Below are 14,481 nucleotides of genomic sequence, written 5' to 3'. Positions count from 1 at the left end.
AAGAAAACTGAAAGGAGCCTGAAGCATTCTCCTCAACCCCATTTAATTTCCTAGTCACGGATTTAATGTAACGCAGAATCCACAAGGACTGTCTAGAACTGGCTGCTTCACTGGCTGGGGCATGCTCTGAGGTCTGAAGGCACTGAATGATTAATGAGTATCATTGCAGTCCTGTTCTGTGCATTAAGACAGAGATGCATGCTACACCAAGCTTGTAAACATAGCTCAGAGCAGGAGCAAGAAGCAGAAGGGCAGAGTGTTGAAGGACAGACGGTGCAAGCAGGAGGTGCCCCCCAGACTACCTCATCCTGACATCCACAACCACCATGACATCCAGGGGCAAGGAAGAAGAGCAGGAACTACCTGCAGTGCCAAACACAATAGCAAGCACCTGTAGGAGAGGGTGCAGCTTCAGCAGCACTGAATAAGGCAGGCAAAGAATGATTTATCAGCCATTCCAACCTGAAGAACTAAAGTATTGACTGATGGTCTTGACAGTAGGTCATCAACTACAATGTGATAAACTACCAGTGCCTGTGATTCAAACCTTTCAAATCCTGTGAAGAAAAAAAAAAAAAAAATGTTCCACAGTATTGGTTGGTTGGTTTTGGGTTTGTAGTTTTTATTTTAAATCAACAATGAAGGCCAGAAATTACTCATAAGAAAGATTTTTTTGCACAATCACATTTTGAAATGCACATGGCAATACCAAATGTGCCAAAGTGGGTGTTAAGAGATGCAAAAATCATTTGTGTAGTCTTGCAGTCTCTGTGCTCATACCTAGTTCCAAACAAGAAACTGTAAAGACTTGGAGGTGTGAAGAAGCAAAAAAGAAGAGATGGATTTTAAGTAAAGATGTTGTAAAAACATTTGAGAGACCAGGGGACAAGAGGCTGACAGACCTGGATAGCAACAGCCGAATACCAATTTTGTTATTAATTCTTACTATGTGATAATGTGTTGAACTACAGAACCCTTAATTTTGCATCTATAAAGTCTCAAAGTCCAGTTTTAGTAAATGCTTCTAGAGCAAAACAGTCAAGAATCTTTCCTGGACAGAGCCTTAATATACAAGCAGAGCCTTCTCCCCCCCACCCCCTTTCTCCAGCAAACAGGACATGCTGAGTGATGGTGATTTTCATAAGTATAAAATCAGCTGGGTTTTGTTTACATGTCACAAAGTCTATTGAATCCAATATTAATTTGTCCCATATAATTGATTTTGTCAGAAAGGAAATAAAAAAATAAGGGTTAGTGGTTTTGTTTCGGTTTTAAAAAAATAACTGCTAACTATAATTGAGAACAGATGCTTGCTCTTCCTAATTTTTAGTTTGGTTTTTTTCTTCATTTTTTAAGACACATGTGGGAACAGAACATTTTTTTGCATCTGGAATGACATTTCAACATAAAAGATAAGTTGTTCTATTCATTCCCTTTCTGTCAAAGGTGAGAAGAGGAAAAGCTGACAGTTTTCCCACCCTTACCTGTATGTGCCTGTCAGCACCTGCCACCTCAGCCAGGAAGAGAAGCCAGGGTATTTTCTGCCATTCTTGTCACCTGTTCCACTTCCATGTTTCTGCAGCCTCTAGCTTGTTTAATTAGCAGACCCAATTCACTCACTCCCTGGAGGCTTTTCAAGAGGTAAGATAAAGCTCTCCATCTAGATAACTGTTAACTCTGCATCTGTAACTGAGCAGGATTTCTCAAAGGAGCACTCGGGATGAAATGCAGTCCTTTTAGATAAATGGGAGAAAATAACCACTACTCATCTCAATCTTCAAATATTTAAATTAGGGGGGATTGGGTTTTTTTACCTTTCACCCATCTTAAGCACACCCTTATATTAAAGAGAGCTTCCAGCTAAGTGTAAGGAGGGGGGCAGTAGGCAGTGGCATAAGTCACCCAGATAGTTCAGTCTCTTTCTTCAGAGGTTTTCCAGACCCAAGTGCACAAAGCCCTGAGCAACCTGGTCTGATCTGAGAGCTGACTCTGATCCTTAACAGCATTCAATCCTCAGTGATACAGTCACTGAGCTGTAAGTAACAGCAGTATTATTAACTGAATATCTGAAAATGCAATGATTCAGGATTAATTCACTATTCTAAGTGCTAACTCATTATGGTCTTACAGACACTTCTTATAAGAATAGGTTAAATATATTTATGATGAAGTAGTTCTAATGAGATTCAGATTTCCACATATTTTTAGCTGTCAGAACTACTCAAAAATCCCATGATGGGCAATTACTTGTGAATCTTCCCAGGCAGCATTTCATGCATTAATGCTCTCATCATTGCTGATCTACACAGGCTGTAATTATATGACTCTAGGCATTATCTATGTCTATCAGTCAAATGGGGACCCAGGCACACAGACACATCGAAAGCCAAATCATTTCCCTATGGGTTCCGCCTGCTCTCATTAACATAGCTAGCTTTTCACTCAGAGCTGCGCATATGCCGAATGGCAGGTCTGTTCTTTCCAAATGTAGAAAAGGTGAGAGCCAACCAGTTCAGACTAGCACAGCTCCTTCACTAGTTTTAAATAAGCTATCCTTGTATAATCCAATTTTCCAAATCAAGACATAGACAGTGGACAATATAACTGAACGCATCCTTGGCACCAGCATTCTGCCTTATACCCTTACTCTCTTAATATCAACATAATGCACACACAGATCTCCAAATTCTCATTACTGTTAGAATGAGACTAGAAAAAAAGATTAACCACTTGGTAGTGACTGAAATGCTTTCACATATACTGTCTTGGCTAACCTCTGTCCATCCAACCAAGACCCAGATTTTGCCAAGATCTTCCACATCCAATATGCACACATTTCATCCATCTTCATGCACTGAATCAAAGAGAACAATCTGAGCATAGCTGCAGTTCCTTTTTCCAAACACAAAGAACTTGAATCTGAATGAAGCGGTAAGGAACTAATAAACAATTCTCTCTGTCAACTGCTTTCTTCTGTGCATATTCCATTTTAGGAATTTCCACTCAAGTAAAGCTTTAGTAGGCCAAATTCAATGCAATCTCTTTCTCACTGAAAGATATGGCCAACAGCAATATATAGCCTAGAAAAGTTTGAGCGCACACAAATCACCATTTTTAAGTCCTGATGCAAATTCTGATGTCTGATACTTTCATTCACAACCAGTGTAAGGATAAAGGAAACACAGAGTACTGCTGGTACCACTCATGAATTGGACGTATCATTCCTAACTGCTCCAAACTAAGTTTCCTGAAATAGTGGATGAGAGTTCTTTTGGTTTTGATTTTTCTTTCCCAGACAGGAAAGTAATCTGCCCTGAAGTATAAGCACTTGTAATATTCAGAACAAGAATATTTTTCCAGTACTAATTGGCCCTCTTAGCCATGCAACAATTTCAAATCTAGACACTCAAAATAATTCTAGACTTGTATGAGACTTGGCCATCACTCTAGGCACAGCAATACCTCCATAATCTACTGATTTGATTATTACTACCGTGGCTTTCAAAAACCCATTCAGTATTACTAGATGACATGATGGCTTTATTCCATCACTCAAGATTTTTTTTCCCCGAGCTGTAAATGCAAAAAAGGCAAAAAAAAAATAAACCAAGTGCATGTCCACATAAGGGTCCTGGCAACTGACAGGACACAAGTAGAGTGGGTAGAAGGATTATACTGATGTTCATCTTCAAGAGTGCAATTAAATCCTCAAAATTTCAGAAACATAAAAGCTTAGGTTTATTTCACACACATCTGCTGATAAAAACAGCCTCACTGATGATGTACAGAACTTTCTGTGCTATTAGTGCCATCACACAGCAGCCTTCAATGGAGTCAACCACATTTCTGAACAAGCTGATTCCTTTAAAGGCCTAGAGGGAAAAAAAAACCACTAACTGGTGGCCTTGATAAAGATTGAGAAATTTGCAGTGAACTGACCTGGCAGACTGAAAGTTTCAGGATGGGCTTAAAAACAAGGTATAGAGTAACGCTAGACAAATCACTGTTTATTCTTATAGATAAGGACTCACCACAAAAATGAAGGAGAAGGAAAAGAAATATAAAAACTTGGTTGCCAGAGAACTGTATGATACCAGGCACAGGGAAGATAATTTAAGACAAATACATTTCTGGTCCAGATTCCAAAGAATCTTTTGCTGATGAGCCAAAAACTAGTGAGCAAACTGGCAACTCCTGACTCCTGAGCATTTACTGAAACAAAGATCTTAATGTTAAGAGACATAAAATAGGAATGTTAAAACCTAATGCAGATCCATTTGTAAGGGAATGCCATCATCCTGAGATGGCTACAATAGCATCTTTTTAGAAATTAGTGTCTTCACATGACAAAAATATGCATATATACATCTTCAAGATAATTCCTATTTACATACATGCCACAACAGTGAGAATATTTATCTCTGGTCAATTTAACCTACGTAATCAACAAGGAGAGAATTAAAGAAACAAGTTGATTGTTACATGGCAATCAGGAAATTTTTCTACTATTCCACTAGGTAAAGAAGATTAAACAGAATAATCCATATATCACAAAGAAACAGAATAAGTATAATCTGAATTTCTTAAGTAAAGTGAACATAACAGTAAACGGGTTAAAAGTCAAGTCTATTTAACATAAAAAAGTTAAAAATTTAGATTAGATTAAAACAGACTGAGGTTGACAATTACATAGTTAAAGTAACTTTGTTGGGTTTTTTTCCCAAAAAAAATAGCTAGTCCTGAAGAAATTTGCCAGTAATAAGAATCATAATCATCACCATCTCAAAGCTGTTACCTTTAAGAGCCTGTGAAGGAGAAGTATGATCCCAGAGATCAAAACAGGCAACTAACACCATAAAACTTAAATTGGAAAAACTGACTGTTAACCAATAAATGGTTTTTCTACTCAGAGTCACAAATGCTAATTATTTTTTAAAGAAATTAAACCAGTGCTCATGTCTTAAGAGAATGACTGCCAGTTTGTAGACCTGAAATATATTCAGGGAAAGCATGCTGGGGACTGAAGAAAGCATGGGGGGCAACTCTTACACTGCAGGACAAGACAGCCCATGATTTCTGTTCTTTCCCTTTTCCACTCCATCTCTCAGGATATTTTCAGGTCCTATGCTTCAACAGTAGCTCCTAGAGACACCAACAGATACTGAAACCCACTGGAGCCAGAAGAGACAGCATAAAGAAGTGGTGCACAAGGATAGTGGTGGATTGGTGTGACTTAGGTAGCAGCAGCAAGACAGTTAAGTCACACATGTAACTGTGGAAGCTCACAGTGACTAAGAGCAAGGATGAGGAATAAAGCCAGGGGTAGGTAAGACCTGCTTACATGTAAATGAGAGCTGAGAATTGAATGGTCAAATAACCTACCCTTTTGTAACATTTTTTCAATTGCTTCTCATTTGTGACTACAATCCACAGGTTGCAGTCTTAGTTCTGCTTGTTCTTTGTGGCCTAAAGCCACCTGTTTCCTGGGCTTATCTTACTCTAAAACTCAACCAGCCACTATGTCCAAAATTGGCTCTATCAGCAAGTCCTAAAGAGCTACAGGTCAATCACATTCACTTGAATTTCCAAAATAACAGCAGAAAGAAAAAAAAAAACCACAAAACCAAACAAAAAAACCAAACCCAAACCAAACACCAAAAAAAAACCCAAAACGACATGCAAACACCCACCAAAAAAAAAAAAACCCACAAAAAAACCACAACCAACCCAAAACTGTTTTGTCTAACATCACAAACTAAGGATCAACACAGATTGGTCAGAAAAACACCCTAATTTTCCTCTGTTACATGGTAGGTAGCAAACCTTGACAAGAAGGGGAAGGACAGATTAACAAATCTTGACCTTGGCCAGCATTCTGAAATTCCCTCAAACAAAAATTCTTATGAACCAGACTGGAACATATGACTGAAATAGAACAACTGTAAACATGAATGTTCAAACATTTGGAAAAGCTATTTTTAATTAGTGATTCACTGCAAACCGAATATGCCAAAGACAGCTCCATAAAAACCTGCCCAAACCTATCACTATTTAACATTTTCATTAATGATGTGGACAGTAAAATAGAGAATATACTTATTAAATTTGCAAATTACATCAAATGATTAATATTGCAGGCACGGTAAAGAAAAAGACTAGAATTCAAAATTATTTTGGCAACCTGGCATGTAAATCAATAATTGAAATAAATGTGCTTAATTTCCATAAAAAACATTATGAGAAAATAGTATTAAAAAACCACTATGATATAAAAATCAGATGCATGAATACAATATGGAAGAATAATCTGGCAACAGATCTTTAGAGAGGGAACTGAACGTTCAGCAGATAAAACTTCAGCATGTTCCAATGTCATCGTATTACAAAAATAATAGAATATTTATCAATTCATGACATGTGACCTTCACATACTTCTCTGTACCAGTAACGCCTCAGCTGAACTAGTATGTGCTGATTTGGTCATTACTCACTATTAAAGACGTGGACCCAAGTGTACAGAATCCAAAAGAAAGATCTAGCAATAAGCAGAAGTTTAATGTGCATGACTTGCTTACAAAAAAATAAAAATAAAAAAAATTCAAAGTCTTTTACCAAAGTAAGTCTGTACTCAAAACAGACTGAGTAAAATCAAAAAATTGGGTAAATTAGATAACGTACTGGGATACCTCCACTCTTATTTTCTATGTTTTCTGAAGTAATTTGATGGGTGTCTTTGAAGTCACAAATACATACTTACTGAGTGTTATAACTTCATTTTTTAAATTATTAATTTATTTGTTTTTTAGCTCTAGCTTGGTAAAATTCTCCTGCACATTTGATTAAAAGTAACCTTATGACTGAAGGAAGCAATTACCTGACATCACAACTTAAATTTTAAAAGCACACTGCAAGTCATTCTTTTCAATGCAGCATTTACTAATGTGATAAAGTGTTATCGGTTTATAACATGTAATTAAAACTAAGCACATTATATGATACGCTATGATTAAGAAATTATGAGCTATCAAAGCAATGGATTAAGATAACTTATACAAATACCCAAGTAACAAGAAAATACTTCATTAACCACTGACGATTAATGTTGTACACACTGGACTTTTTAGATAACCACCTTGGCTAATTTTTGTAAGCACAATTTAAGATGGATTCTCAAAACAGCTAATAGGAGCAAAGCAACTAAAACCTAATATAGTAAGTTCATCCTCTTACAATATTAAATTAAAAGCTTATAGTATGGATTAATTTTATTTAGCATATTTAAGTAAAATTGGAATACAAGTCTGCTGCTACACATCCAGTTCAGTCTTCCCTAACTTTAAGAAAAATACATCTATTGTACTATACTAATCTGTCTACTGATAATACCTTGACCTCGACTTTTGAACAAATCAAGTAAAATTTCATTAGCCTAGCTTAAAAATAAAAATAATGAGAACACTGAGAAGAGGAATACATAACTTTCTTTACTGTGAGGGGGTTGAGGCACTGGAAGAGGTTGCCCAAAAAAATGGTAAATGCTCCATCCCTGGCAGTGTTCCAGCCCAGGTTGGACAGAGCCTTGGACGACATAGCCTCCTGTGAGGCATCCCTGCTTGCAGCAGGGGAATTGGAATTAGATGTTCTTAAGGTCCTTCCCAACACTAACCATTCTATGATTCTACATTTCTGTAACAGCATATACTATTTATCCAGAAATAAGTAAAAGGATACACTAACAAAAGTGACTTCCTTACTTAATTTTGCCTAAATTAGGAATTGCTGGAAATATTGCATAAATTTCATAGAAAGCATGTATTTAGCTTCTGACAATTCAGTTCAGCAAAGCTGACTTACAACTGACTTTATGGGAGAACAAGTGGGACTGTGTATTAACCAATTAAATGAAGCAGTAAGTGAAAAAAGGTGAGTGCTAACACCATAATACAACAAGCAAGACTGTTATTAGAATATTGTGTTAGCTACAACATTTACATATCACAAAAGGATGTCTTCTTACTGCTGAACTTAAGATGTCTGCTTTAGCCAGCTAGTCTTCCTCACTGGTAAAAAAAAGGCAGATTCTTTGAGAGGCAGCTCAGAAACCTGACCCTGATGCTCCAAATTGCTCTCTGGAGAAGCTTCTTATTCTTTAGACTGTAAGGATGAGTTAGCCAAACTAAAGGTCTTTGAGTCAAGTGAGGCAAGTAAGTACCCCTCAACTTGCAAAAGGTGTTGAAAGACAGCTAATAAAACTGATTCAAGGCCTCTGAAACCTGCCATACTGAAAACCTCACCAGGTGAGAACTCATGTTCTGTAACTACTCAGACAGGAAGATGACAAAAGCAAAGAGAAACATGGAAAGCTGGACTAAGATCAGAATGAAAATAAACATTTATTTACATCAATAAAATTAACCAGAAACAAAAAGCTTTTACCAAAGGATGAGTTTCCATTTTACAAAATAGCACTGCTACCTTAAGTAAATTTTCCAACCATCAGTAGAAGTAGCAGTAAGATTGCGTGACTCACTGGGAGGGGGGACAAGGGGGAAAAGGATATGCACACACACACAAAAAAATTACTCACTACAGTACCCCCTTCTAAAATTTATGAAGATCGCATTTCTTACCTATCTTGAACAGCACATACACAACTAAACTGGAGTTCACTGGTTAGTAAAGTAGGGATTCATCCATCCATCTAAATGCTACAATGATACTGTCATCTTCTAAGAGAGACTGACTTCCTTACTCAACAGATTTTTTACTACTTGGATCAAATTTTCAGGACTAGATTCCTTAGGTGAGTAAAATCAAAACACAGATTCTCAAACCTTTTTTTCAACTGCCACATATTTATGAGGGCATCTGTAGCACTTCGATATCAGAGGTCTACTTGGTGGATGTGGTTGCCATCACCTCAGCTTTTACAGAGCTGGGTGAAGCACCTATCTCATTCTACTGGGAAACACAGAAGAAAGCTCTTGTGAAAGTCTCTGTTGTAGAGGAAATTCCCAAGCACACTGCCAAATATCTACCAGATGAGGGCCCAGAGAAATTGAATCATGTAGTCATATTTTCATTTAAAACATCACAAAGATTATAATTATAGTCTCTCCTGCTCTTAATAGAGATATAGCCTTTACTCAAGATACAAACATTTATGTTTTATTTTCTTTCTTGCCTGGAGCAATCCAAAAACCATTTCTCCCTTTTCTTATGAAATATTCCACTGAGTAGTAATGACAAATCTTAATCATTTAGAAAAGAACCTGAATAATAGCTCACAGCTTGACAATTACTGATAATCAAATGGAAAGAGTTAGGTTCCAGGATTTCCTCAAAGGAAAATGGAAAACACGTGGAAAGAAATTTGCAGTCTGAACAGGATTTTAAAAAGTAAAGAGTTTCTAGGCAGCAATTTTTGGAGCAGAAATTGGACACAAACAGGTCTGTGTATGAGTAAGGGAAGGTTCTTAATTGTGGTGATTACTTTTCTTTAGTCTGTATGAAGACAGAAGGAAAAGAAAGTGTGATCTCAGGATTCTGGACACTTGTGGAACATGAATAGTTTAGTTCAGGTCAGAATGCTTCAAGCACCCAAAGACAGGATGCTGAGTTTACCATTAAAATAGGATTTAAAAGAGAGAATACACTTTACGATTTAATGACATCAAAATATATGCTCTGTTTATTATTAGAATAATCTGTATTATTCAAGAGTACATTGACTAGTGTGCTTTTAGAGACTGACACAGAGGAAATCATAATGTACTCAGACCTCTCAATCAGCTAGTATTGCATACACCTGAGGAAATCTGCTTTGCTCTTATCATTCAACATCATCTTGCTGTTTGTACTTCAGTATACCTGCTACCTAGAATACTTTTTGTAAACTTTCACTTCTAAAAAATCCAGAACTATTTGTTTTATTCTTTTCAGTTTCTATTCCTTCTGTACTTAGGATTTTTATTCTTTCCTAGTACTTATTTAGAAAATTTAGTTTAAATATGCTTTCGTTACAACTACAAGCAGGAAATAATCTTTTTTCCCACCTCCACCCACCCCAATGTCAAAAATGTACAGTTGAGCCAAGAATATATCTGCCAGATCAACATTGAAGGAATACTGGGAAAGAAATGGGTGCACAAGATAGTTACAGAAGTGGACAAAGGGGAAAATTTCACTAACCTGGGCAGTCAAACTGCAGCAGATGTTGAGATCTGAAGGGAGATAAATGCAAAGATTAGAAAAGCAAGTAAAGCAGAGGGAGCCACTGGGGTGTCAGAGGTATCTGCTTAATAATTATATTGGACCTTTACAAAACCAGTGCCTTGTTAGTCTTCCACTGGAGAGAAATATGGCAGATTAAGTGGATGAGAAAGGTGATAGTGCTAAAATTGATAACTAGACCTACAGTTTAAACTTCTTAGAGTAACTACAGTATAGAGAAATATCTGCTTGACACACAGTTATCTGTTAGTACTGAACATAATTTGAAAGATATAAACCTATCATTACACAACAAACTGAAAGATCCTGGGAAATAAAAGATGGGATAAGACTTCAGACAAATGACTGATGCAGGAAATCTGAAGACATGAACAGGTTTCTTGAACAGCAGCCCATAAAAGCAAGTGAATGTAGTAATGGAGGCAGACTGTTTTCCAGTTTCAGTAAAAAAATAATAAATAAAAAAATCCAGATGTAACGATTAGATATTAAATGTTATTCTACACAAAATTCTAAAAGTAGCAAGTCATGACATAATACAAGTGGTTCACAAAACAGAGACAGTACTTACCTTATGAGAAGTAAATTTATTCAAGATGTGCTATGTGTATGCACTTTACTGTGGATATGTTTAAGTTTAGAGATTTTTGGTTACTAGATTCCATGCAGCATGCTATCATACTTTTCATCATACTTTGCACTCAGACATAAAGGACAACATTTATATCTGTGTTTCTATTTGTATCCACTGTGGAATCCGGGGACTTAGGACTTAAAGGGAAGAGAGAGGTAAGGGATTAGGACTGTACACACAGAATGCACAACCTGAAGAGCTTCACTTATTGCAAGATATGCAACTCCTTTCTACTATGGTTTCTTGAGCAGATGCGTGTCCCATTGCAGGGAATACAAAGTAACTACCATTTTCCATGCAGAGAAACCACTCTTACAAGAAGAGCAGATGAAACTGGTTTCTCAAGTAAGAAGTCTAACTTAGAGATGCTGCACCTGACATCTTCTTGTGTTAGGGAACGCAAACAAGAGTAGAGGAGGCTTGAAGAGTTACAAAAATGCAATGTCACAGATGATAATAGGGTCTTGTTGGGCAGAACATCAACTACTGCAGTGAGATTCATCCTGTCTTACAGCTTGTCCCCATATAGTAGCTCAGATCTGCTCGGAGAATCTTGGGTGATTTCTATACACTTCATATTTTCCAGTATAATTCTTCTTAATGACCCAAAGCTTTTGCTTGGGGAGGGTGCAGTCTACAAGTGGAAAATTATTATTTTTCTAATTGAGCAGAATAGAGATTTTTTTTGTCCTGACTAAATAAGGCCTTTCAAAACTGGGTATATGGAAGTTAAGACAGTTTTAAAGTACATGGCAAAAATTTCACCTAAGCTCCTAGACAAACTGTGGCTACAGAGGATCTAATGAGACCTTGGCTCTTCATTTCTCCATGTTGATTGCACAGGAGGACAGTTTTTACCGGCACATGTTCCAGGGGGCAAAAGTTCAAACATTGAATCTGCACAGCAGAATCTGACCTTTTCTTTAGAGAAAAAAAGGTACGTCAGTAATACAGAGTGAGAAATGGGTAGAGACAAGTCAAAATGGCTGGCCCAATGTGGTAAACAGTTGTAGAATAGTTAAATCACATGAAGGCAAGGATCTTACATTACACGGGGGGGTGTAAAATCTGCTAAAGATCTGCATTTTCTATAACCCATATCAGCAAGTCCTCCTGTTCATTATGTTGTTTCTAAGGGTGAGAGGGGGGAGAGTCACAACATGGGGGAGGATAAGATTTCTTAGCTAAAGAACGGGAACAAACTGGATGTTCCAGCAACAGATTAGGAAGTACAGACCAGCAGACAGCACTATCTTTTTGTCCAAGGACAGACTATCTGGGCAGAGTACTAGCCCCAACAACTTCAAAGTAACACACGCAGAAGATCTGGAGAGAAACTAAGCCACACAGAGAACAGACTAATATTATCTGAGCTGTGTAATTCTGTGAGGCAGCCTAGAAAATTAGTTTGTCCATATGCATTAGGAAGTTCTTATGATTAACAAGTACTTTGCAGCTATTCCAACCACCTCCATGCCCCTCCCAGAAATAAAAATGTGTATCTTGTTAGGATGGTAAAGATTTTTGAATGTAATTTAGCTTCCACCTGAGAAGCAGACTGCCTAAATGATTTAACCTATAAGTTCCTATCATCTGATGAGATATATCTAAAATATACTGCTATAAAACTTCCTTATACAGCAACAGGATCATGACCTTTCTTTCTGATAACAGAAATTACAACTGCAGTATTGTTCATATAACTATCTTTAAGCACAGAGATTGTCTAGAGAACAGATTCCTGAGTTCTGAAGATGGTTTACATTTTGAAGGCACTGTATCTGTCCCTAAAACCAGTGAGCTTCCCCAAGGGAACTTGTTGCCCCAGGTATCAAAAGGAGGTTCCCCCCCAGACACTTAATAAACTCTTTTAGTATTTCACAAGGGCAGAAGCGTATACATATATATATACACACACATAAAATACCTGCCTGTGGAACAGGCCAACCTTCAGCAGCCCATGTGATTGCACATGTAGCCTGGTACGTGGCACAGTGTACATTTTCACTGCTGCATTTTGATCTGCAAGCCTGAACAGACTCTAGAACTTACCGCAAGAGAGGTATGCCCTTGCAAATGTGGAAGTTAAAGAAGCCACCACCCCCTTCATACCAAGGGAAAAGGTTTGACTTCTCCAAGGGTTTAAAAGCCCTACAGAGGTCCTTGATGAACTCTCTAAATATTTCACCACTAAATATTTTCTGTAGAGAACATCTGTCTGAATTAGTCAGCTACCACAAAGACCTGGGTTAAAATCCTAAAAGCTGTCAAGTCAGATGACAAGGGCCTTGTTATTGGTAATGGTTTTGACCTAACACAAGCTAAGGAACTTCACACATGTGGCATTGTAATGGAAATGTCGAATTCTTAAAGTCAGGACATAAGAACCAGTCTCAATTATGTTTAATTTCAGTTTGCAGATGAATAGATTTCCCCAAAGCTTTTTTTTTTTTTGGAGATGAAAATGAGTAATTTCCTACTTTGCAGGAAACTTTCTATTGTAAAAGGTGTGATTGGAAGGGCAGCTGAAACACCATGGGAGGCAATCAGTAGGAAACAAACTGAACTGGAAGGATTATCCAGGTGAAAAAGAGCCCAAAATGACTGGCTCAAAATGGGCCAAGCAGTCTCCAAAGGAAACACAGCAAGGTTCTTGGTCTGTCACAGTTGTTTATGGACTGAGCAGAGCAGAGGATTAGTGGCCTGGTAAGAATGCTTGTCATCACTGGCATGTCTTCCCAGCCATTCCTAATATCTATAAAAAGAAAAGGCAACCAAATTGATTGCCTTCATGCAACACATAATACCACAGGGAACAAGGAATCTCCTCTAAATTCTTCCAGACACAGGGTATTCCTGGTTTCATACAGCAAAGCACAGCACCACAGAGAACATATACACTGTGGAATATTTTTATTTTCCAGTGAAAACTAGCTATACAGGGTCACTACTGGCAGCCAGGCTCAGTTACAGACCAAATCTTCACTTCATCATAAAGTTTCCTCAGGAATCTGAAAAGGCAACTGAAGAGCAGAGCCAGCTAACCTCCTATTTTCAAAGAACATGCCAGCAGAGCCTCAGGGTCCGTACTTAAACAATGGCCTTGGGGCTGCTGTATCTCTCTGGAATACCTTTTAGCTGCTCAGCTGCTTGGAAGCCTCTTTACTTTTCATTATGCAGTTGAGGCAAACCTGAGATACTTTGTTTCTCAGTGGCAGTTTCTAGAATCTGAGGCAGGTTCTATCTATCTTTCCCAAGCATTAAGTCTGCAATCTTGCTTCCGTGTTTGTTGGAGGTACAGCTGAAGCTATTCCTGACAAGTGCAGATTCAGAGCAGCAGTGAGACCTCAGTACCTATCTACAGAGGGGAATAAATCCAGTATTTGAGTCTGCCTGAAGACAGATTCACCCAAGGAAATTGAAAAAAAGGCCAGGCACACACCATTTTTTTCAAATCTTAAACAAGCAGAACACAGACACAGAGCATGGCTATTGCTAACCAAAAATCTCTACACATGCAAGTATACACCCATCAGAGAATCTGAGTATGGATAAGCATTAAAGTCAGATTTACACAGTAAATCAAGGAATAGGTAGCAAAGCAGGGTGAGAAA

At 37.7% G+C, this 14,481-nt stretch overlaps 1 protein-coding gene across 1 annotated transcript in view; it reads right to left on the bottom strand.

Moving 5' to 3' along the window:
- Nucleotides 1–14,481, bottom strand: part of SLC16A10 (solute carrier family 16 member 10) — a 68,897-nt gene that overhangs the window by 5,699 nt on the left and 48,717 nt on the right. The window lies entirely within an intron of this gene.

This window comes from Melopsittacus undulatus, chromosome 3 (assembly GCF_012275295.1).
Source record: "Melopsittacus undulatus isolate bMelUnd1 chromosome 3, bMelUnd1.mat.Z, whole genome shotgun sequence".
NCBI classification, from domain to species: Eukaryota; Metazoa; Chordata; class Aves; order Psittaciformes; family Psittaculidae; genus Melopsittacus; species Melopsittacus undulatus.
The sequence above is the reverse complement of the archived record's forward strand: the minus strand, read 5'-3'. Positions and strand labels throughout refer to the sequence as shown.